Genomic DNA, 17012 nt, shown 5'->3' with positions numbered 1-17012 from the left:
CGTTAGTTGTAGTATGGCACATTCACATGGTAAGTATACAATGTCCGCCGTTAGTTGTAGTATGGCACATTCACATGGTAAGTATACAATGTCCGCCGTTAGTTGTAGTATGGCACATTCACATGGTAAGTATACAATGTCCGCCGTTAGTTGTAGTATGGCACATTCACATGGTAAGTATACAATGTCCGCCGTTAGTTGTAGTATGGCACATTCACATGGTAAGTATACAATGTCCGCCGTTAGTTGTAGTATGGCACATTCACATGGTAAGTATACAATGTCCGCCGTTAGTTGTAGTATGGCACATTCACATGGTAAGTATACAATGTCCGCCGTTAGTTGTAGTATGGCACATTCACATGGTAAGTATACAATGTCCACCGTTAGTTGTAGTATGGTACAATGTCCGCCGTTAGTTGTAGTATGGCACATTCACATGGTAAGTATACAATGTCCGCCGTTAGTTGTAGTATGGCACATTCACATGGTAAGTATACAATGTCCGCCATTAGTTGTAGTATGGCACATTCACATGGTAAGTATACAATGTCCGCCGGTAGTTGTAGTATGGCACATTCACATGGTAAGTATACAATGTCCGCCGTTAGTTGTAGTATGGCACATTCAGATGGTAAGTATACAATGTCCACAGTTAGTTGTAGTATGGCACATTCAGATGGTAAGTATACAATGTCCACATATACATGGTAAGTATACAATGTCCGCCGTTAGTTGTAGTATGGCACATTCACATGGTAAGTATACAATGTCCGCCGTTAGTTGTAGTATGGCACATTCACATGGTAAGTATACAATGTCCGCCGTTAGTTGTAGTATGGCACATTCACATGGTAAGTATACAATGTCCGCCGTTAGTTGTAGTATGGCACATTCACATGGTAAGTATACAATGTCCGCCGTTAGTTGTAGTATGGCACATTCAGATGGTAAGTATACAATGTCCACAGTTAGTTGTAGTATGGCACATTCAGATGGTAAGTATACAATGTCCACATTCACATGGTAAGTATACAATGTCCGCCGTTAGTTGTAGTATGGCACATTCACATGGTAAGTATACAATGTCCGCCGTTAGTTGTAGTATGGCACATTCACATGGTAAGTATACAATGTCCGCCGTTAGTTGTAGTATGGCAAATTCACATGGTAAGTATACAATGTCCGCCGTTAGTTGTAGTATGGCACATTCACATGGTAAGTATACAATGTCCGCCGTTAGTTGTAGTATGGCACATTCACATGGTAAGTATACAATGTCCGCCGTTAGTTGTAGTATGGCACATTCACATGGTAAGTATACAATGTCCGCCGTTAGTTGTAGTATGGCACATTCACATGGTAAGTATACAATGTCCGCCGTTAGTTGTAGTATGGCACATTCACATGGTAAGTATACAATGTCCGCCATTAGTTGTAGTATGGCACATTCACATGGTAAGTATACAATGTCCGCCGTTAGTTGTAGTATGGCACATTCACATGGTAAGTATACAATGTCCGCCGTTAGTTGTAGTATGGCACATTCACATGGTGAGTATACAATGTCCGCCGTTAGTTGTAGTATGGCACATTCACATGGTAAGTATACAATGTCCGCCGTTAGTTGTAGTATGGCACATTCACATGGTAAGTATACAATGTCCACCGTTAGTTGTAGTATGGCACATTCACATGGTAAGTATACAATGTCCGCCGTTAGTTGTAGTATGGCACATTCACATGGTAAGTATACAATGTCCGCCGTTAGTTGTAGTATGGCACATTCACATGGTAAGTATACAATGTCCGCTGTTAGTTGTAGTATGGCACATTCACATGGTAAGTATACAATGTCCGCCGTTAGTTGTAGTATGGCACATTCACATGGTAAGTATACAATGTCCACCGTTCATACTGTGATTAGGTTGATCTTTCCTTTTGTTTGTATTAATACTGGTTATAATATGGTGGTATAAATCTAGCAGTGGTTGTTATCACGTAGTCACTGTTAGGGTCCATTCACATGTCCGCAAAATGGGTCCGCATCTGTTCCACAATTGTGCGGACCCATTCATTTTCAATGGGGCCAGAATGTGCTGTCCGCATCTGCATTTGCGGATCTGCACTTCCGTTCCGCAAAAAAATAGAACATATCCTATTCTTGTCCGCAATTGCGGGTGATATTACTTGTTCCACAGTATAGATCGCACAGTCTCACCGCAGAACTATCCTCTGATCTTGGCGTCCCACGTGATCCTAGCGTCCCATGTGATCAAGCACGCTGGTTTCAATCTGCCCGGGTTTTTCACAGGATGCGAATATGTAGTGTCTATGGAGCGCTCTGCACTTTTTTTTAGGGAAATAGTTTCTTCATTACTTTTGTATGTGGGTCCTGGATTCTGTAAACATGCCTGTAAGTCCCAGATGCATTTTGGAGTCAACCAAATTTTTTCTCAATGGCCATATTTACTTGGATATCCTACCCACTTATATATCCATCGCAGCGGTCCCCACCAAAGCCCGCTTTGGATTCTTTCTTCCCATCATTAATGGTATTCTTTTCCCCAATATTAGTAGAATTATACCACTTATTCTCCGCTAGATATATAGATATTGGAATTATTCTCTTATTCATCATCTTTTCCCCTTCAGAGACGCAATAACGATGCGTTTCCCATACATTTTTTATTTATTCATGTATTTTTTTTTTGCATATTGTTGCTGTCATGGTGCGGTGTAGGGGAACTCCACATCGAACACTGATGGGAAGCGGGAATAGAGACTAGGCCTGGATGCTGGGATAAGGGAGCAGGTCACCTCCTATTGCAACCCTGATCCTAGCCCTGACTCCTATCCGTATGAGTGGACCCAGATGGTAGGAGGTCGCATACACAGGAACCCCAGACTCTAATGATCCCTGAAATTAAGGTCAGGAACTAGAGACGACCTGTTCCTCCACAATCCAGACGGACAGGAGTCTCCAGAGGTCTAGCAGCAAAGATAGGGGAAGACAGTAAACAGCAACTGCATCTGCAGGTAAGAACCCAGTGATACAACAGGGTGGAACACCAACACCAATAACTACCTGGACCCCCATGTGGACAGGATGCATTGTGGCACCAGGCAGAGCTTCTCACTGACTTGTGGTCCCCCCTCTGGGAAACCCAGGAGCCTTCTCACCGAAGGCACAGACAGACACAGAAAATGTCTAGCAACCATGCTGGACTACAAACACCAAACAGACCAGACATGGAACACCAAACTAGACATAGCAACACACCTTGAACATAAACCACACCAAACAAAACGACAGGTGAGGAAGGGTGAAGGACATAGAAACAAGAGGAAGAAATAGGAAAGACATTGATGTCTAACTAAGTGGCCCTCACACTGGACAGATGAAATATCCAGACAGGTTGGCAAATAATACCCACTAAGAGTGACTACATGATATCAAATTGACATATCTGCCAGAAATATCCCATTTTATTGTTTGGAGAAACTTGTTTTTATTAATATTTTTTTTGTTTTTAAAGTTTTAAATAAGTTCTATGTAAACAGTTGAAATTACTGTGCAATAAATATTTGTATAAAGCAGGGGTGCACAACCTTTTTTGGTCTGAGGGCTGCATTTTCACATCGCTCTATTTCAAGGGGCCGCAAATAAAAAACATGTCGATCGGCGCTCATTTGCATCAGCGTATTACACAAGCCAATGCAAAGTGATTGGGGAGGAATGATCACTACCACAGTCATTCTGCCTTCATTAATTAGTTATATTCATTATTGGTAGCCCATCCCTGATTACACAGGGAGATGTGCTGCCGATAATTGTAAACCTTTCAACCTGATAAAATGTGCAAATCAGCCGACAAACGAACAGTTCCTTGTTTATCTACTGATCAGCTGCACAATTATACCGCCAGATATAAGATATGAGCGCTCCTATGAACACTTGTTCCCAGTAATTATCCTGAATTTCGTCCTGCAGCATGGCTCCTGAAGCCGAAGAGTTATACTTACCTGCTCCCCACCGCTCTGGTCCTCTGCACTGCCCCCACGCTGTTTACACCTGTCATTGCATGGCCATGGTCACATGCACCTCTCCAGCCAATGACTGGCTTCAGCGGTGATGTGGCCACAAGCAGCATGTCACTGCTAAAGCCAGTCATTGGAAGATGGAGGCAGCGGGGGAAGTGCAGAAGACTGGAGCAGCGTGGAGCAGGTAAGTATGAACCTTTTGTTTCAGGGGCCATGAAGCAGAAACTGGTTAAAGATCATTTTTACCGGAAAAGTGGCAACATTTCCTTCCATCCTGCCTCCTTATTCATAAATCTGTGTTTTCCTTCACTGTCTGCAGGGATTGGCACTCACTGGTTATTACCGCCTCCTGCCGTTATAGGGGCCCTGCAATAACCAGTAAGCGCTTTCCTTCACTGCAGAGACTGGCGCTCACTGGTTATTACCGCCTCCTGCCGTTATAGGGGCCCTGCAATAACCAGTAAGCACTTTCCTTCACTGCAGAGACTGGCGCTCACTGGTTATTACCGCCTCCTGCCGTTATAGGGGCCCTGCAATAACCAGTAAGCGCTTTCCTTCACTGCAGAGACTGGCGCTCACTGGTTATTACCGCCTCCTGCCGTTATAGGGGCCCTGCAATAACCAGTAAGCGCTTTCCTTCACTGCAGAGACTGGCGCTCACTGGTTATTACCGCCTCCTGCCGTTATAGGGGCCCTGCAATAACCAGTAAGCGCTTTCCTTCACTGCAGAGACTGGCGCTCACTGGTTATTACCGCCTCCTGCCGTTATAGGGGCCCTGCAATAACCAGTAAGCACTTTCCTTCACTGCAGAGACCGGCGCTCACTGGTTATTACCGCCTCCTGCCGTTATAGGGGCCCTGCAATAAGCAGTAAGCACTTTCCTTCACTGCAGAGACTGGCGCTCACTGGTTATTACCGCCTCCTGCCGTTATAGGGGCCCTGCAATAACCAGTAAGCACTTTCCTTCACTGCAGAGACTGGCGCTCACTGGTTATTACCGCCTCCTGCCGTTATAGGGGCCCTGCAATAACCAGTAAGCACTTTCCTTCACTGCAGAGACTGGCGCTCACTGGTTATTACCGCCTCCTGCCGTTATAGGGGCCCTGCAATAACCAGTAAGCACTTTCCTTCACTGCAGAGACCGGCACTTACTGGTTATTACCGCCTCCTGCCGTTATAGGGGCCCTGCAATAACCAGTAAGCGCTTTCCTTCACTGCAGAGACTGGCGCTCACTTGTTATTACCGCCTCCTGCCGTTATAGGGGCCCTGCAATAACCAGTAAGCGCTTTCCTTCACTGCAGAGACTGGCGCTCACTGGTTATTACCGCCTCCTGCCGTTATAGGGGCCCTGCAATAACCAGTAAGCACTTTCCTTCACTGCAGAGACTGGCGCTCACTGGTTATTACCGCCTCCTGCCGTTATAGGGGCCCTGCAATAACCAGTAAGCGCTTTAACTTACTAGTGGGGAAGGAGCTCATTGGTTAACCCTTTAATGACCAGACACTTTTTTGTGATTTAGCAACAGTGGTTCAAACGGCTGTAACTATCTTATTTGTTGAACTACCAAATACATTTTTGCAACAATTTTTTACGTGACACATAGGACTTTATAATTATTTTTTTTGTAGTTTTATTTGGAGGAAACTGTGTAAAACATTTTTTAAAAGTATTTTTTTTAAATATACAAACTGACACCAAAATAAATTATTATAATTAGTTCCCTATTTTGTGTAGGCCGTTTTGTTATATAATAAGTATAGTTTCACGTGAATGGGGCAGTAATGGTGACGGTTATCGTTGGTGTGGGTGTTTTATCTTTTAAGAATTTATTCTTTTTTTTAAATCTTTTTTAACTTAATTTGTAATGTATTTATGCTACATGAATTGTCCCCCAAGAGGCCATAAAAAGACCTTTGGGGGACACTGACCCCTTTTTTTTTTATTTGCACCTTTTTCTTTTTAACTTTTATTTGTATTTTATTAATATGTTATTGTATTATTATTTTTATAATTGGTTTATTACTTATCTTTTTAAATATATTTTTGCCACATAATATGTCCCCCAAGAGGTCATAAAAAGTCTGTTGGGGGACAATGAACACTCTATTATTTTGCACTTTTTCCTTTTTAAGGTATTTTTCTATAATATAAAAAAAAATTGCCACATAATATTTTATTTCTTTTTTTTCTTTTATTTGCATTTTTTATTTAGTTTTCAAAATTTTCTAACTTATTTTTTATATATTTTTTCCACATAATTTATCCCCAAGAGGTCACTGAAAGACCTTTGGGAGACAATGAGAGACTTTTTTTTTGTTCTATTTCCACTGTAACTAGGCATCCAAAGGAGCCCCAGTTACAGGGGTGACCAGCGTCCTGTGGGGGTTTCGTACCAGCCTCCTGATCAGGGTTTCGTGACCCTGCAGCTCTGCGCTCCTCTGCCCCAAGACGCTCATTGTGCCGCTCATCTATCTGAGGGGAAGGCAGAAGCGCTGATAAAGTGCTTCTGCCTTCTCCTTGGCTTCCTCACTATCACTTCCAGCGGGGGGCCCGACCTGCTCCTGCTACAGAGTAGGAGCAGGAGCTGTCATCCATTGTCATGTGGCACTGTCGGCAGAAATACAGCTGATCACACGATCAGCTGTGCTTCTGCCCAGGAAGACGGGGGACGCAAAACTTGGTTCTGCAGGCCGCATGGGGCCCGCGGGTTGTGCACCCCTGGTATAAAGGATACATTCTCTTTGAATGTTTTCAATTGAGGAGCGCCTGTCTTAGCTATATATAATTCTTTATTTTTGACGGGGTGAGTCAATTTCACAGAGCACCATATCCAGAGTTACAAGGACATGAGCCGCTGTAGTTAGTATTAATGTTGCAAATAACCTTTGTTAAAAATCTACTTTTGTTTAGGGACATTACAGACTGTGCGGTCTGGTCCTACAGTCATGTATTATTTCTTCCTCTGTCTCCTCTTAACGTATAGACAGCAGCCAACAGCAGAAGAAGCATGGTCAGACTACATTTGCGTGCATACTCCAAAAGACGTTTTAATGTTTTTATTGGAATTAAGAATCGCAGATCAGACAGGTGAAGGTTTTCGGCTGGCTGACCTTCCTTAGACCATCTCAGTGACCAATAACATAGTAACATAGTTTATAAGGCCGAAAAAAAGACATCTGTCCATCCAGTTCGGTCTGTTATCCTGCAAGTTGATCCAGAAGAAGGCAAAACCCCTGTGAGGTAGAAGCCAATTTTCCCCACTTAGATCTGATGCACACGACAGTTGTTTTTTTTGCGTCCGCAAAAAAAAATGGATGCGGCATCTGTTTTTTTTGGATGATCCATTTTTTCCCACAGATCCCTTGTAATAAATGCCTATCCTTGTGCGCAAATGTGAAAAAAGTAGGACATGCACTATTTTTTTTGCTGAAGGGAAACACGGACAACAGACGCGGAACACAAACTGATGAACTATCAGCATTTTTTTGCTGACCCATTGAAATGAATGGGTCCCCATCCTATCAAAAAAAAAAAAAAAAACGTAACAGAGGCCTCGTGTGCATGAGGCCTAAGGGGAAAAAAATATCTTCCCGACTCCAATCAGGCAATCGGAATAACTCCCTGGACCTTTAGTAGCTATAACCTGTAATATTATTACACTCCAGAAATACATCCAGGCCCCTCTTGAATTCCTTTATTGTACTCACCATCACCACCTCCTCAGGCAGAGAGTTCCATAGTCTCACTGCTCTTACCGTAAAGAATCCTCTTCTATGTTTGTGTACAAACCTTCTTTACTCCAGATGCAGAGGATGTCCCCTCGTCACAGTCCTGGGGATAAATAGATGATGGGAGAGATCTCTGTACTGACCCCTGATATATTTATACATAGTAATTAGATCTCCCCTCAGTCGTCTTTTTTCTAAAGTGAATAACCATAATTTTGATAATCTTTCAGGGTACTGTAGTCCACCCATTCCAGTTATTACTTTAGTTGCCCTCCTCTGAACCCTCTCCAGCTCTGCTATGTCTGCCTTGTTCACAGGAGACCAGAACTGTACACAGTACTCCATGTGTGGTCTGACCTAGTGATTTGTAAAGTGGCAGGACTATGTTCTCATCACGGGCATCTATGCCCCTTTTGATGCAACCCATTATTTTATTGGCCTTGGCAGCATTTTACTGTGCAAGCCTTCTACAAGATCATTAATAAATATATTGAAAAGAATAGGGCCCAATACTGACCCAATCTGAGTGTGTACCATTAATAACCACCCTCTGTTTTCTATTACTGAGCCAGTTCTCATTTTATATACTAACCTTTCATGCAGTACAGTGTCAAATGCTTTGGAGAAGTCCATATATACGACATCCATTGATGTCAAGTCTAGAATGTACCTCATCATAGAAACTGATTCAATTAGTTTGACATGACCGATCCATCATGAAGCTATGCTGATATGGCGTTATTTGCTTATTTTCATTGAGGTACTCCAAGATAGCATCCCTTAGAAAACCTTCAAATAGTTTACCCACGACAGATGTTAAACTTACCGGCCTATAGTTTCCGGGCTGTATTTTTGGACCCTTTTTAAATATTTGCGCCAATCCTTTGGAAAACTCCCTGTCAGTATAGAGTCCATAAAGATCAGAAATAAGGGTATGGCTATGACATTACTTAATTCTCCTAGGATACGGGGGTGTATGCCATCTGGTCCTGGCGATTTGTCTATTTTAATCTTTTTAAGATGCCGCTGTACTTATTCCTGGGTCAGACAGGGCACTTTTAATAGGGAATTTACTTTTACATTCTGCATTTCATCTAACAGCTTATTTTCCTCAGTGAATACAGTGGAGAAAAAAATATTAGTTTTTCAGTGCTTCTCCGCTATCCTCCTGTTTTAGTGATTTAAATGTTTTCTTTTTGTCATTTATTGCTTTCTTTACAGTTCTATTTATCCACATAGTTTTTTTTTCTTGTTCCTTAACCTTTTATTCCCATAAAGGTATGTACCCTCTCACAATTAGATATTAGGATGATTTTAAAAATATCACAATTTGTGGCTGTATTTTTATTTTTGAGGACTTTGTCCCAGTTAGTTAGGCCTATGGCCTCTCTTAGTTGGCTAAATTTAGCTTTTTTGAAGTTTGGTATTTTTGTTCCTCCCTGAAGAAACACTCTTTTGAATGACAATTGGAAGGTTATTAGTTTATGGTCACTGTTTCCCAGGTGTCCCCCAACCTACCCATCTGTTGTTCAGTCAGGTCTTTTGGTTAATACTAAGTCCAGTATAGCTGTCCCTCTAGTCGGGTCCTGAACCATTTGGGAAAGGTAATTGTCTTTGGTTATTGCCAAGAACCTGTTTAATTTATACCAGTCTATATCTGGGTAGTTGAAGTCCACCATAATAACAACCTCAATATGATCTGCCGCCTCGTCTATTTCGTTTAGTAGCAGATTTTCTGTGGACTCTGGAATATTAGGTGGTTTATAATAAACTCCTTTTAATATTTATTATATCTTCTCGGACTGTGGGCTTTAGAGGGAATTATAGTAGACAGTTACCTGATTGGAGTCGGGAAGGAATTTTTTATTCCCCTAAAGTGAGGAAAATTGGCTTCTACCTCACAGGTTTTTTTTTTTTGCCTTCCTCTGGATCAACTTGCAGGATGACAGGTCGAACTGGATGGACAAATGTATTTTTTCGGCCTTATGTACTATGTAAAGGCAGGGGTGGATTGGGAATTTAAAACAGCTCTAGAAAAAAACTGAAAAGGGCACCATGCTGTAGATGAGTCCAAATTTGGGTCAGGCAGGGCCAACACAAGTTCATGGGGTCAGCAATACCATAGGACAATATTATTAAAGCGCTATTCATTCTATGGCGCTGTACATATGAAAAGGGCTATACATACATAATACAGACAATTACACTAAGCATGAACAAGACAAGTTATAGACTGGTACAGAAGGAGAGAGGGCCCTCCAAGGTATGGAGGAAGGACACAGTAGGATAGGGTAAAGCTGGTCATGGCGGTATAGCAGCAGCAGGGTCACTGGTTGTAGACTTGTCTGAAGAGGTGAGTTTTCAGGTTTCTTTTGAAGAATTCCACTGTAGTTGAGAGTCTGATATGTTGAGTAGAGAGTTCCAGAGTATGGGTGATGCACGGGAGAAACCTTGGAGGCGATTGTGGGAAGAGGTGATAAGAGAGGAGGAGAGAAGGAGGTCTTGTGAGGATCTAAGATTACCTGTGAGGTTGTATAGGAAAAGTAGCTTAGAGATGTATAGAGGGAACAGGTTGTGGATGGCCTCATATGTAGTTGTTAGTATTTTAAACTGAGCAATGGGGAGCCAGTGAAGGGACTGGCAGAGGGGAGAGGCAGAGGAGTAACAGGGTGAGAGGTGGATTAGTTGGGGTGCAGAGTTGGATAGATTGGAGGAGTGCAAGAGTGCTAGATAGATGGCCACAAAAGAGAATGTTACAGTAGTCTAGGCGGGAGATGATGAGGGCATGTACAAGCATTTTTGGTGACTGCTGGTTGACGAATGGGCGGATGCGGGAGATATTGGGGAGTTTAAGGCGGCAGGTGGTGGAATGGGCCTGGTTCACCAGGGGGAGCATGCAGCCATTGATCGCGATAGATAGGTCTGTTGGGGCGGTTGAGCAAGATGGAGGATGATAAATTCTGTTTTATCCATGTTATGTTTTAGAAAGTGAGAGGTGACTAAGGAAGATATGGAATATAGGCATTGTGAGATTATGGATAATAAGATGGTGATTAGAGTTGAGCGGACACCAGGATGTTCGGGTTCGACGGGTTCGGCCGAATTTCACAAAAAGATTCGAGTTCGGGACCCGAACCCAAACCCCATTGAAGTCAATGGGGACCCGAACTTTTGAGCACTAAAATGGCTGTAAAATGGAATGGACAGGGCTAGAGGGCAAATGGCATCAAAATGTGGTTAAGAGCATGGCAAGTGCTCTGCAAACAAATGTGGACAGGGAAATTACTTAAAATAACATAAAATACATTTAAAAAAAATCTTGATCTAGGAGGACGAGGTCCATATGGAGTAGGAGGTTGAGGAGGCGGTGGATGTGGTGGTGTAGGTGGAAGCAGCTGTGGAGAAGGAGGAGGTAGCCTACACTGCTTTTTGGTTTTAAATTTATTTAAAAAAATTTAAGTTAGGACAAAAACTCACTGAAAAAAGTGGCCTAAACGGGTGAAGATGCTCCAAACCTAGACACTGTGCCGTGTCTATAACCGGGGGAGAAATTCCTCCGCATGCGGTCCACAGACAACGGCAATCCCCAGCAACAAATGCGTACAATGGAGGATGCCGGTGCGGACCGCATGCACCACAAGAACATCTTACACAAAATGATACATTGTGCAGATAAAAAAATATACATACACAATTCACTGAAAAAAATGCACCAAAATTATACGCAACTGACAATACTAGCTAATTCCTCAGGCCGATGTTAAAAGCTGAGAACTTTGCCAGTATCTTCCAGTCAGGAACATATCGTAGCCCCTCATGCACCACGTCACGGTGTCTCAGCACGCATGGGGTCCTACCACTAAACATCCCGTGGTGTGTGAACAGGGTCTGAACAGTGCAATTAACTCACAGCCAGGCTCTCACATGCCTCCATAGTGATATCACAAATGCATTGTGAGGTAAAATAAAGCTGTGAGCCGCACCCACAACAGACCATGTGACACAGAAGCTACCGGGTGCAAAAGAATGTTACCAACAATATAAAGTGGCACATTCCATACACATAAGGACAAAAATTCACTGAAAAAAGTGGCCTAAACGGGTGAAAATGCTCCAAACCCAGACACTGTGGCGTGTCTATAACCGGGGGAGCAATTCCTCCACATGCGGTCCGCAGACAACGGCAATCCCCAGCAAAAAATGCGTACAATGGAGGATGCCGGTACACCCCAAAACATTGGGAAATATAACCCGTGATAACCCCCTCCAGTCGTGCTAAACACATGTTCAGACAATACACTGGCTGCAGGGCAGGCCAGCACCTCCAAGGCGTAAAGGGCAAGCTCAGGCCATGTGCCCAATTTGGAGACCCAGAAGTTGCAGGGGGCAGACCCATCAGTCAGTTCGTGTAGGCATGTGCAAACATACTGCCCCACCATGTCGCACGTCCCCATGATGTTCACGATCCAATTGGATATCTGCTCTATCAACTTTTGATGTTCTTTTCTGCGCCTACCATGTTGATCACGGTTAGCGGTGAATCAGGGTTCCATGCCGGAGAGCGAGCGTGAGAAAGAGAGACCACATCCAAGGGAGATCAATGGATGAAATTTAATTGTGATCGAGCGGAAATGTGGGACAAATTATTAAAGCAGAAGAATTGAAGGAAGGGAGGGGGCGCGTGGCAATTACCCACTCCCGACACGGGGAGGTAGTGACGATAAATAATAAAACAGGACTCTTAAGATGCCCTGTTATTGGAATGATTAATAAAAAATTATAGGGAATGTCACTGGGGTATTTTGGATTTGGAAACGTTAGCCAGGAGAGTCCCCGCTGCCGCTTTGTTAACTCTAGATAACTTCTGCCTGATCGCACGTCCCTGTGACATCCACCATCCATTTGGATATCTTCTCTATCAACTTTCGATGTTCTTTTCTGAGCCTACCATGTTGATCACGGTTATCGGCGAATCAGGGTTCCACGCCAGAGAGGGAGCGTGAGAAAGAGAGACCTCATCCAAGGGAGGTCAATGGCTGCAATGGGATGAAGCGGAATTGTGGGACAAGTTATTAAAGCAGAAGGATCAAAATGATAAAGAATGGATAGACAAAGTCACCAAGAGGGAAGATGAATTATTTTTGATGGCGGAAAAACAAAAAGAGAACTCTGTGAGAGACAACTATATATACGCGCATATACCTGGTAAAAAGCTAGCCGCACTGGTGGCAGCTCAGTTAAAAAAAAACAAGTATATAAACTGGTAGATAAATTCGGACATAACATCACTGAACAAGCGGCAAAAATAGATCTACTCAAAGAATATTTTAAGAATATATACTGTACCAAAATAAATAAGAATTTAGTACAAATACAAAAATTTTTGGAGGAAATTACAATTACCTCATTAACTATAGATCAGAGAGAAAGGCTGGAAACTCCTTTAGATCCAGTGGAGGTAGATAATACACTATTAAAGATAACCAAAAATAAAACCCCAGGCACAGACTGTATCCAGTTTAAGTTTTATTCCCAATATAGAGAAATAGGATCCCGAAATTGCTTAAAATGTGGACCGCCTCGAGAGAATCGGGAAAATTGCCAGATTCCTTGAGGGAAGTCCTGATTACTCATATTTTAAAACCCGGCAAAAACCCAACTTCTCCAGATTCATATCGCCGCATTTCACTGATCAATACGGATAATAAGATTCTAGCAAGAATACTGGCAGCTAGGCTTAGAGAAATGCTGCCGCTACTGGTACATGAGGATCAGACGGGATTCATGTCGGGTAAAACAACAACTGAAAACATTATCAGATACTTTGTAAATACCCAAGTGGAACCTACAAACAGCGGTGAGCGTATGATTTTAACTTTAGACGCCTCAAAAGCTTTTGACACCATAGAATGCCATTTTTTAATGGCAACATTAAAGAAAATGGGAGTTGGCGATATATTTGTCTCTTGGATTAAGCTATTATATACAGAAATATCCGCAAGATTGATAGTGAATGGAGAGTATTCTGATAACAAATCTATCGGCAGGGGGGGTTAGGCAGGGTTGCCCCCTCTCCCCCCTGCTGTTATCCATAGCGATGGAACCCTTAGCAGATATGATCAGGCAAGATAGGGGGATTGTGGGTTTAAGTATGGATCACATGAAGAAAAAATTGCTCTATACGCAGATGATATTATGCGGTTTGTGGGTTCACATGGTTCACTTCCGAGGATCTTCCAGATATTTGATGAATATAGTAAATATGCCGGACTAAAAATAAATTGGAGAAAACCTGCCTGTATCCCAATTGATCCCCTAAATAACTTAATACCGGGTCAACTGGAAATTAAGAAAATAGATGAACCAGTAAAATATCTAGGCATTCAAATTACCCCTAACCCCAAGGATTACTTGCACTTGAATGTGCTTCCCAAAATACAGGAAATAAGGAAAAAAAAGTGGAAGTATGGAAAAAATTATATGTTTTAACCGCCTCCGGACCGCAGGATCTCGTTCCGGAGGCGGCAGCCCTGCGCACAGTCACGCATATATGCGTCATCTCGCGAGACGCGTTCACAGGATCGGAAGGTAAGCGAGTGGATCTCCAGCCTGCCAGCGGCGATCGTTCGCTGGCAGGCTGGAGATGCTATTTTTTTAACCCCTAACAGGTATATTAGATGCTGTTTTGATAACAGCGTCTAATATACCTGCTACCTGGTCCTCTGGTGGTCCCTTTTGTTTGGATCGACCACCAGAGGACACAGGCAGCTCTGTAAGTAGCACCAAACACCACTACACTACACCCCCCCCTGTCACTTATTAACCCCTGATCACCCCATATACACTCCCTGATCACCCCCTGTCATTGATCACCCCCTTGTAAGGCTCCATTCAGACGTCCATATGTTTTTTACGGATCCACGGATACATGGATCGGATCCGCAAAACACATACGGACGTCTGAATGGAGCCTTACAAGGGGGTGATCAAGGACAGGGGGTAATCACCCTATATAGACTCCCTGATCACCCCCCTGTAAGGCTCCATTCAGACGTCCGTATGTTTTTTACAGATCCACGGATACATGGATCAGATCCGCAAAACACATACGGACATCTGAATGGAGCCTTATAGGGGGGTGATCAATGACAGGGGGATGATCACCCCATATAGACTCCCTGATCACCCCCCTGTCATTGATCACCCCCCTGTAAGGCTCCATTCAGATGTCCGTATGTGTTTTGCGGATCCGATCCATGTATCCGTCTTGGAAAGAAGACACCCCAAGGTATTCCGTGAGGGGCATGGTGAGTTCCTAGAATTTTTTATTTTTTTCACAAGTTAGCGGAAAATTATGATTTTTTTTTTTTTCTTACAAAGTCTCATATTCCACTAACTTGTGACAAAAAATAAAAACTTCCATGAACTCATTATGCCCCTCACGGAATACATTGGGGTGTCTTCTTTCCAAAATGGGGTCACTTGTGGGGTAGTTATACTGCCCTGGAATTTTAGGGGCCCGAATGCGTGCAAAGTAGTTTGAAATCAAAATCTGTAAAAAATGGCCGGTGAAATCCGAAAGGTGCTCTTTGGAATGTGGGCCCCTTTGCCCACCTAGGCAGCAAAAAAGTGTCACACATCTGGTATCACCGTACTCAGGAGAAGTTGGGCAATGTGTTTTGGCGTGTCTTTTTACATATACCCATGCTGGGTGAGAGAAATATCTTGGCAAAAGACAACTTTTCCCATTTTTTTATACAAAGTTGGCATTTGACCGAGATATTTATCTCACCCAGCATGGGTATATGTAAAATGACACCCCAAAACAATTTTTTTTTCACATGTTTTTACATTACACCCACAAATAGAGATAGCCTTGCGGTTCGCCTGGCGGTTGTTTTGCGGCGAAGTTTGCTCGTTCGCGGTTCGCCTAACGGGCAAACATATGGCGATGTCCGCCGGCGCCATATTCTTTTACATTGTGAAGAACTTTGACCCATGACACATCCATCAGGTGGTACAGGACAGCCAATTGAGACATTTCAGCACATGGACATACCCCCTACCTTATAAATAAACCCGATCTGACCGCCATTTTACATTCAGTCTTTTGCCAGTGTAGGGAGAGGTTGCTGTGTGGAGCAGGGACAGACTGTTAGGGACACAAATCGCTAGCTAATAGGGCCACAAAAGTCCTTTTAAGGACTGGTATAGGTGTGCTATCGATCGGTGTGACTTACTTAGGGGTGTAAAATACTTCTAATATACTTTCTACTATAGAAAGTATATTATAGTTAATTTGTATTGTGCAGCAGTTGTGTGCATTTCTGCTGCGATACTGCAGCTACACAGAGTGACAAACACTATTGGAACAAATAATTTCAACTCGTGTGATTTACCAGTTGCCCCTCAAAAAAACTGATTGAAGTAGGGGTGTGATATACCAATAATATTCTTTCTATATAGTGCATTTGGGTAGTGCAGCATTTTTTAGCGGTTTTGCTGTGTTACCGCAGCTACACAATGACAAACGCTATTGGAACAAATAATTTCTACTGGTGTGATATATACTTTCTATATAGTGCATTTGGGTGTGACCGTGCATGGTGGATTGCTCGTTCCAGATACTGTACATTAGCAGTCTGCTTTTTGCCTCCTGTGCACTGTATGTTCTGCCTGCTTCTCCTTCCTATCTGCTGCTCCGTCTCTCCCTCTGAACTCCCCTCCTCTTCCTCTGTTGTGGGCACCCATGTGACGTCCATCGACACACGTCATCATCGCCACCTTCACCACCACTGACATTAGAGATCTCTTAGTAGGCAGCAAGGTACTCAGGAGTGGGTCATCAATATACAAGAGTCTGCTTTTAGGCATCAGGGAATCTGTCCCTCAATGACTATGCTGCCCCTGCCTAAAAGCGGAGTAATTGCCCTGAAAGGTGCGGCCCCACTTCTCGGTGGCTGTACCCTTAAATAAATAATCCCTACCTGTCCAGTAATTCCCAGTCCTGGATGATGCCAGTTTATCATATGTTCCAAATAGTATGTGGTCTCCAAATTTTCAAGCAGGTCCCAACGCGTTTCCCCTATTAGAAAATCCGGTTCATCAGGGGACCAATGAAGAAAGAAGCACGATTGCATAGATGGTATAAGGCCAATGGATACGGACCTGTGGCACGGATTGACTCCCGCCGCAGGTTTAATTACCCTGTCTCTAATGGCACATGGACTAGACTCC

Source organism: Bufo bufo, chromosome 1, assembly GCF_905171765.1.
Source record: "Bufo bufo chromosome 1, aBufBuf1.1, whole genome shotgun sequence".
NCBI lineage: Eukaryota > Metazoa > Chordata > Amphibia > Anura > Bufonidae > Bufo > Bufo bufo.
The sequence above is the reverse complement of the archived record's forward strand: the minus strand, read 5'-3'. Positions refer to the sequence as shown.